Source organism: Leopardus geoffroyi, chromosome X (genome assembly GCF_018350155.1).
Source record: "Leopardus geoffroyi isolate Oge1 chromosome X, O.geoffroyi_Oge1_pat1.0, whole genome shotgun sequence".
NCBI lineage: Eukaryota > Metazoa > Chordata > Mammalia > Carnivora > Felidae > Leopardus > Leopardus geoffroyi.
Window position 1 is genome coordinate 83083413 of NC_059343.1, and position 9277 is coordinate 83092689.

General features: G+C 38.8%; 1 pseudogene; it reads right to left on the reverse strand.

Moving 5' to 3' along the window:
- Window positions 1-4731: 4731 nt before the first annotated feature.
- Window positions 4732-8593, reverse strand: LOC123594403 (annotated as a pseudogene).
- Window positions 8594-9277: the final 684 nt, after the last annotated feature.

Consider the following 9277-nt stretch of genomic DNA (forward strand, 5'->3'; position numbering starts at 1 on the left):
TCCTGGGATATATTCTTGCCTCACAGCTCCCAGAAGGAATGAATTCTGCCAATACTTTGATTTCAGATGTCTTACCTCCAGAAATGTGAAACAATAAATTTCTCACTTGTCTTGTGTTAGTGAGGTTGGGAATATAGGCTTTGGTAACAGAATGCCGCCGTTTGATTCTGGCTTCTTCTACTCACTAGCTATATGATATTGCACAATTTAGCTTCATTCTGTGCCTACATCCTCATCTGTGAAAATGAGGATGTAATATAACCAATCTCATGTTATTTTAAAAATTAAATGGGGGTAATTTAATTATAGATCATGTAATTGTAGCTCATATTGTCAGTATAATTTCTCATCTAGATGATGCCTGTGCCTGTGCTCTTTGTAGGTGTATGTGGACAAGACAGACATTTAAGAAAGGGAAGTAGCTCCTAAATTCCAGATTCTATTGGTTTTTATGCTTTTCCCCAGTATCTAACTTGTGAGATCATCCTGACTTAAGACATATATTTAAGATGGCTTATCAGCTAGCCCTCAAGGCCCAGAAATCCAGGGCAATGAGCATCTCTGCAGCTGGGAACTCAAAAAAAATCTCCCAAATCAGTGCTGAAGATTCAAGTTGGCATTAAGAAATAAGCAATACATAGACCCCAGTCACCAAGACTCTCTAGTCCCTCTCTGGCTCTGGTATTTGAGTTCTTCAGGTGAGGTTTCATGCAAAGAAAGTCTTCTGACACTTTCAGACAGCTTGCTTCTCAGAGAAACTGCCCCCTTAACTTATTCCACTACCGAAGTCCTAGCCTTGGGAAGACAAAGTAGACAGTTGTCAGCCCCAGTTCTCTCCTTTGCCTGGCTTATCTCAAAGCTAAGGCCCCCTGAGGCCATAAGGAATATGGCTCACAGAGAATCCATTGGAAACATAGATTCATGGTTGCTAGGAATGGAGGCAATAGGGAAATGGGACTGACTGGTAGTTACAGAGTTTCTTTTTAGGATGATGGAAACGTTCTTGAATTAGAATGTGGTGATGACTACAGCATAATGAATGTCCTAAAAACCTATTAATTTTAAAATGGGGAAATTTATGTTATATAAGGTGTATCTCACTTAAAAAAAAAAACATAGCAGAAGGAGGTGACTTGCATGACATAGAAAGCCTAGGTCACTTTAGAGAATACTTAAATTATCATAAACTTTTGATAGAAATATAAATGTTAAAGGCACTGCCAGTGAGAGTTCAGAAGGAAATAGGGAACATGTTTTTAAAAACAGGAGAAAAGGATAACCTTGTTATAAAGTGGTAGATAGCTCAGCTTAATTGTGTCTTCCATTTGTGTAGAAAGCAGAATTTGTAAGGAATGAACATGATATTTTGAGGAGAATGCCAAGTAAAATATTAAAGGTGTAGCCTTTTTTCTCCTTGCTGCTTATAGTAAAGAAGTTGGAACACATAAACTGAAGGAAGAATGTTAAGAATAAAAAACCCTGGACTTAATTATTTGGGAAATTCTGAGCCTATTCAAATTGTAAAAGATGCTAAAACTAAGGGATTCACTATGAGGAAATCATTCCCTAAAGAGAAAGCAATGGGTATGGCTGAACAACCTTTGTTAGAGCTTCTAAAGGATGAAAAGATCAGAGTATTTATTCATACAGAGGGCCCTTTGAGGAGATTAAACATGTGACCCATGGATCCCATCAACCATCTCAGCAGAATCCAGTTACAAAAATATGTTTATCCAGGAAAGATCTGTGAAAGCTCTTCCGGTCAAATGCAATGAATATTTGACATATAAAGAGTTGACTCATAAGATTTTTGAGAATTTTATATCAGCAGAAACACTGCCAACTTGAACTGAATGGGAAAAAGAGAGGATCAAATGAAGGAAGGCTGTTGGACTCCCAAAATTCTACAGGCAGGAAACAGGCTGATAAAAGTACTCAGCTTCAAACATGTATTATCCTTCAAGGAAAATGGAAGGATAACTCTGAGGACAGAGCCTTGGATATAAAAGGTGGAGCCTCAGGCACAGAAGTCAGAGCCTCTAGCCATAGAGAATTATTCCTAGGCCTTTAAGCCTAGTGGAGCTTGTCTGGTTGGATTTCAAAATTCCTTGGAGCCAATAACTATTTTCTGCATATACTATCAATTTCTCTATACATAGAATCCCTAAATTGTGAGAAGGATTAAATGAAGCTATCTTTCTTTGTTTAGAATTAGGGTTCCTATCTCCTCCATGTGGAGATATAGAACCAACTCAGAATCTCTAAATTAGTCATGCCAAATTGTACTTATAGAGTATAATATAGCAAAGGTTCATTTCAGTCCAATGTCTGTATCCACCAGTCATCTCTACAAAGATACCTTCAGAGCACATTTTTCAAAGACAATTAGACTTCCAAAATTAAGATTTTTTTATATTTGTATAAATATTTGCAAATCATATTTGAAAATCCAACTAGACAAAGTTCACTACCTGATTATTACATACACCACATTCACCAGCCTTAGTCTCTTTCCTGAGGCTTAACTAAGTCACAAGAATAGACTCCTTGAATGGTCTATTCCCCAGTTCCTCTGTGTTTCCTATATCTAGCCAAAGTAAAATTATCACTCCAGTCACCTAGCTGTGTTACCCATTTGGGATCCAATCTCTGGAGAAACTGCCCTGGGACTAATGGAACACAGATCCCATCTGTTATATTTCTTGGGTTAAGTAAGTTATCCTCAGCTCTTTACATTCCCTGAAATAGTGAGGACATTGGATAACCCAGTTATAATGTCCCATAAGTGAATTTCTATTTTCCCCTGCCCATTCCAAACAAGTCAAATTCCAAACTGAATTTTTTCCTTAATCTTCTATTGCTGTTGGTCTGTTGCAGTTGGCCTAAGAATGATAGGATGAATCTCCACAATCTCAAAAAACAAGCCCAGGTCCTTGTGGACCTAGACAATTTGTCATGTGTGATTACAACTGAGTTTACAATCATAACCTGGAAGTTAGAGTTCCAGAGTTCAAGTGAGAATTACGGTGGCTGCTTCCACCCTTGAAAACTCACATCATTCTGTCAAGAAGAATGGGTTATTCTAATCCTAGAGATGTTGAAACAGGATATTAATTCAGCTACAGAACAGGACCAGGGATGAACTTCATACAAGTCAGTCACTGACTTATAACTGCTTTCATTTGGTGTTACTACCAAAGACTCCAAACCTCACCCTTATGATCACTTAAGAGACATGAATCCTATAGAGTCTGAGAACTGTCCTCAACTGAATGCTTGTTAGCAGACAATATCAACTTTCATCCAGTCCCCAGTTTTCATACTGCCTCATTCCATAGACCAGAACAGGAGGTGGGGGCTCTTACTATTGCTACATCCTTTAAAATTATAGGGAAGGGCACTTGGGTGGGTCAGTTGCTTAAATGTCTGACTCTTGATTTAGCCTCAAGTCATGATCCCAGGATCATGGGATCAAGCCCTGTGTCGTTCAGTGTGGGAGGCCGGACCCCGGTGCTAGGCTGAGACCGGGTTGAGCAATGGCTCCCTGTTGACTCAGCCAACCCGGTGGTTCCCCCTCCCATTCCCCCACTTGCAAAGGCATACGAAAGACTTGTCAAGGCTGAGAAATCTAATTCCTGAAGCTTATGGTCTGTGGGTGTTGGCAGTGATGTTACCCCCCTTTTCTACTCCGGGTCAAATAGGAACAAACATGGGAACTATGTTTTGCTAGCAATCTATCAACAGGACCTTGCTGTGACCCATTTAGAAAGTTCACAATGTACACAGAACTAAATGTTTTGGTTGGCAGCGATCATGCGAAACCTGTTTATTCTTAGAATGACCTGACCCATAAGAGTCTTGATATAAAAGATTGTGTACAGCAACAATAAAGCCATCACTTGGGCCATCAGCCCAGGGGACCCTCCTGTTCCCAAACTGGCTTCTCTCTTCTTTTCTTTCTTACATTCCCCTATCCTCAGGACCCTGATCTCAGTGTTTGTTGCGCCGGTTGCAACAGTTCAGTGTAGAGCCTGATTAAGATTCTCTCTCTTTCTCTTCCTCTCTTTCCTTTTGTCCCTCTCTCACACTCACACACTCTCTCTCTTTAAAATAAAAATAAATAGGAGCACCTGGGTGGCTGTCAGTTAAGTGGCGACTTCAGCTTAGGTCGTGATCTCATGGTTCATGGGTTCGAGTCCCACTTCAGGCTCTGATTTTCTGATTTGCCTTTATATTCATACTCTGGATAATTCCATTCCAAAAAGGGTTTTCATAGCCCTCAAGGAAATTATTTTCCATTATACAAAATAATGTTAGCACCTGATGCCTTGATTCCTGCTCAACCACTAGCATACTCTGAAGGAAAGCTGAGGGTCCACTGTATTCTCAGCTAGTTAGGATATAAGGGCACAGAACCTATAATCGGTTGCAAAACAAAAGGAACTGAAGTTTTCTTGCAGCTCAGAAGTTTATTAACTGAGGTTGGACCACTTGGTGTTACTTGCTTGATCCTGCATCTCTGTGTCCTGGCTGTAGTGAGGAAGAGGACTAGCTGCTCTATTGACCACAGGTGATGTCATCCCAGGAACATGGTGAGCCCTCTCTCCTGGTTCCCTGTTGACATATCTGGGGTCCATCACTATCAGACCCCACTTCTGTTTCTTGTGCCTGAGCTGAAGGGATGATATATTGGGTTTTTTTTGTTGTTTTTTGTTTGTTTGTTTGTTTTAGGATTTTGGCATAGTGGGGGCTAAATACTTGCTGATTGTGATGCATCAGATTGAAAAATTTCCAGCCTAGTTCTGTCAACTCCCCTTTGATGAGAATAAAGCCTCCAGGAAAGTCTAGCCGAGACTCCTGCATGCCATGAACCAAACATTTGAGAAACAAATGGATTGATTCATTGATCTGTAAGCAAGGGAAAACAATGAAAAGAGGAAGATCAAAGAGGTTTCAGAAAAAAATCACAATGTCCTTGCACTTTTTGCTCACCAAAGATTAAGTTAACTGAGATATTCACTGACCTACCCATTCATCTGGATAAACTGTATAAATGAGAATTATCTACTTCATTTTTGAGGAGGGAATGCTATCAAGCTCCCAAAGGCAATGCATGTTCAAAAGATGTTGACCTAGCAAATTTCTGGATATTCATAAGATTATGTGGTTTTAAGTGAGTTCCTTGTATGCATTGACCTACCAAGAGGATCCCAGATATTGTAGATGAAATTATAAAGGCATGCATTGCAACAGTGCACAAAATTCAGTCCTACACATCCAAATCAGTTGATGTTAAGATGCAAAAGTAGAAGCAAGCTGGCCAAGTTTACTGCTTCCATTGCAGCATGGAATATATCCTACAGCCTAAGTCAGTATTAGTTCCTTGGAGGTGAGTAGGAGCCCACAATGTAACTTTTAAAACATAGGCTAGAGGAAAGGTCTCCCATCATAGATCTTAGACTATATAGTTAGGAAAATGACCAGGAATGACTTGGTAGGGTTGATGGGACAGTATTTCACACCTGCAAGTTACATAGCTTAGCTATAGGTCCACTTTAAAACCATACAATCACTCTTCAAACTGAAAGAGATCTATTTCAACCCTGCATATTATAGATGAGAAAACTAAAGCCAGAAGTCTTTCCCAATGATCATGCTTTTCTATTTTTAAATAGTTAGCTAACTGGCTTCCAAGGTTATGTCTACCTCTTCATCTTCCACATTCTTTTTTATTTAGTTTATTTATCTTTTTTTTTTGAAAGAGAAAGATAGAGCATGCAGGAGGAGCAGAGAGAAAGGGAGGAAGAGAGAGAATTCCAAGCAGGCTCCGTGCCACCAGCACAGAGCTGGACATGGTGCTTAACCTCACAAACTGTGAGATCATGATCTGAGCTGAAATCAAGAGTCAGACACTTAACCAACTGAGCCACCAAGGTGTACCTTCATCCTCTACATTCTTGGAACCCCTCCCTATCACTACTATGGGACTCTTAACAATGATGTTATGAACACAGTTCTCCTTGGCAATATTCTGGAGTTGGCCTAAAAGAGATGCCATGTTTTCTCTTCTCAGGGCAGTAAGGTCCATGTCTTTGAGGCCTTGATGGATTTCCTGAGACACTTGTTCACTCACACTCAGCATAGCCACTTGAGGCCTAGATAATGAAGGACAGAAAGCAGAGTGGCCTTGACATAGGGTCAGAGCAGAGTGGCCCTGACCTAGGGTCAAAGCCCAGAAAGCCCCTAATAGAAGACAGGTCCTCAAAGGATAATTCTAAGTCACCACTACTGGTAGACAGCAGGACCCCATGTACAGATTAAAAACCTTCATTGTTACCCTCAAGGGGCCAACTAATTCATACATATAGTATTATATTCATCTTCAAGTAAAACAACATAAATTGGACAAGGGTTCAGTTCTATCATTGGATTCACTCAGTATTCTTTAGTCACATAAACGTTATTTAAATCTTGTTTTAATATTTTCTTGGGTATTTTCCTGGTTGTTCTTTTCGTATTTCACCAATTACATTATAAATATGTTAAGAGACGTGGACTTCTAATTCCTCTTTTTATTTTCGTTGTGGTGCTCTGCATGCAGTGATGATCAATCAATATTACTGATCAACTGATAAACTTCTGGATATACATACACAAATCCAACATCACCTATTCAAATATCTAATGAATTATTTTTAGAAAAACATGATAATGAATCATTTGTAGCAAACTAACCTCCACACTCTTCTCTTTGGAACTAAGTTTTATTACTCTATTCCAAGCCTTGACTTATCAAAAGACACCAACAATCTTTACCAGTGGCCCCCAAGGTCCTTTGTGTGGGTTTTGATGACAAATAATCAATAATATATTACCAAAAAACACATATTATTTTCAACTCTAAGAAAGATCTGCCTATGAAGCTTACCTAGAGTTAAATTCCTCTGTCAGGGCCTTGGTTATGCACTTCAGTTTATCACAAATTCAGAAAACCTGAGTAAAGCATTACCAGAGAAACTTCTTGCTATTAGCAAGACTGAGGCTAGGATAGTTAACTGGTGCAGCTGAGACTCCATCTCCCACAGCCAGATTTTGTCCATCAGCAAAGTCTGTTGAGAGAGGGAAGAGTGGGTTAAGAGAGGAAAGTTCTGGTAGAGATGTTAAATACAAAACAAAAAGGCAAAGCTCTAAAACACATTTGTACCTCAGGGAACTCATAATTATCAGGATCCCAGAGAAGGTTCATGTAACTCTGGAATAGCACCCTTGTGGGATTGGGGACATCTGAGTTTTTAGCTACCCAACTTGGAGGTGAACAGGCCAAGCTGCAGGAGCTGGAAGATCCATGAGAACTTGTAGATGGTATAATGAGATCTGTTGCTGCTTTGGTTAGCCATTTTGTGGTGTAATCAAGGAGATCTATGACATAAAAGTGAATATGTGAGGCTTAAAGACTAAAACTTGGTCAATAAAAATTATTTTGTGGGACTTTCTGTCCTAGTGAAATATTCCTTTTCCCTATCCTTTACCCAGAAAAGAAACTTTCTATTCAAAAATTAGAAAATACTTTATCACTGTAAGAAGGCAAACCCAAAGTCAAATCTCCCTCTCCTGCACTTAAATTTTAAACATACTGGGATGCTTGTCAAGGAGTTCTTGAAATTTAGCTCGTTCATACTGGACATAATCTTCCTGCAGGAAGGGTCAAAGGCTCTAGATAGTATAGCTCACCATGTCCATTTTCACCAGGATGAGAACATGGAAGATACTTCTGTCATAAGAAGAAATCAAATATTTACACTATGAAAGGAAATCTAGTGTGGAAAGGTGGAACTCAAGCAAGAAGTTCTAAAATCACAGTATTTTAGAGTTAAAGTGGGCCTTAAAAACAACCATCTAACTTGAATTTACAAATAAAAATACTGCAGTTAGGGACCCAAGACCACAAAGTGATTGTTGTCAGAAGTAAAGACAAATATGTCTTCTGTCCTTTTAGTTACCAGTCTAGAACTCTTTCCAATGTAGCCACTACTTTTTAGAAAGAGCACTCAGTGGAAGGGAAATGATCAAAGCCCTAATAACTATCTATGAGTAGCTGGAGTGATGGTGATTGAATTTCTAACTCGCTGGTCGTATCACTTTACCATTCTGAGTCTTGGTTCTCCTAGCTATGAAACAGGGATAATCTTCATTTATGTCCCCTCACAGGGTATAAGTTAAGATACATAGGAGAACATCTGGGAAAGGGCAGTTTGAAATCTCTAGAATAAAGAATTACTATGCTATGTCTTAGCATCATTTATTAAAAGGAGTCCAAATGATATAAAGATCACCAAAAAAGACTTCAAGAGACTATCCTTGGAAAACAACAGCCACTAGTCTAGGGAGGAAAATAAGAGATATTAGTCAGTTCATCAGTATAGAAGAACAAGATAAGGCAGGAGCTACAACACAGTATCCAGCCCAGAGTTTTCTGGCACAGTTGTCTAAGGCAGATTTCAGGGTCACTACATTTAGTTTCTTACTTCAGTAATTGCACAGGATCTGTTATGCTTTCTACTTTCTGCACAGCTTCATCTTGGACTGGTGCACACAGTCAATGGAATGAAATTGTTTAGAAATCCTAACACTCTCCAATGAACAGCCCTCTTAAAACAAAGTCATCACAGCCTATGTCTTTTGGGAGTCTCAAAACTATGTCTCTAAGTTTCTTGTAGGAGAATATTATTTCTTTCTGTTTAGGGACCAATTATAACACAAGGCTTCACTGGGATCAGTAATAACAATAGTGCCATATTGTTTCTTGACGACAATGAGGTTAAAATATGAATAAAAATAGGAGTATCATAAAAAGTACAGAATATAAAATATAAAAAAATACACACCACCACAAGGTGATTGAAGCACTCCTTATGAGGGATAAAGACATTTTGATTGTTTTACTTGAAAGGTCAAAGATAATAATCAAAGGAACCATTAAAGGTCATTTGAAATTGCTTTTTGACTCAAAAGTATGAGATCCTTGTGGGCAAGGGCTCTTTTATTCACTTATGTGCTTCTGAAACATAGAAAAAGCTCAGTGAAAATCTTTTAAATTGAACAATATACTGTGATATTATAGCAAGATGCCAACTTTCAAGCTTCATATCATACAAATAAAATGCTTCTCTAGATGGTCTATTTAAGTAATGGACCATGTTCAGAAAGGCAGTATGCAACTTAGGATATTGGTAGCCATCAACAATCCAAAGATTTGGTCTGCCCAGAAACTTAACAT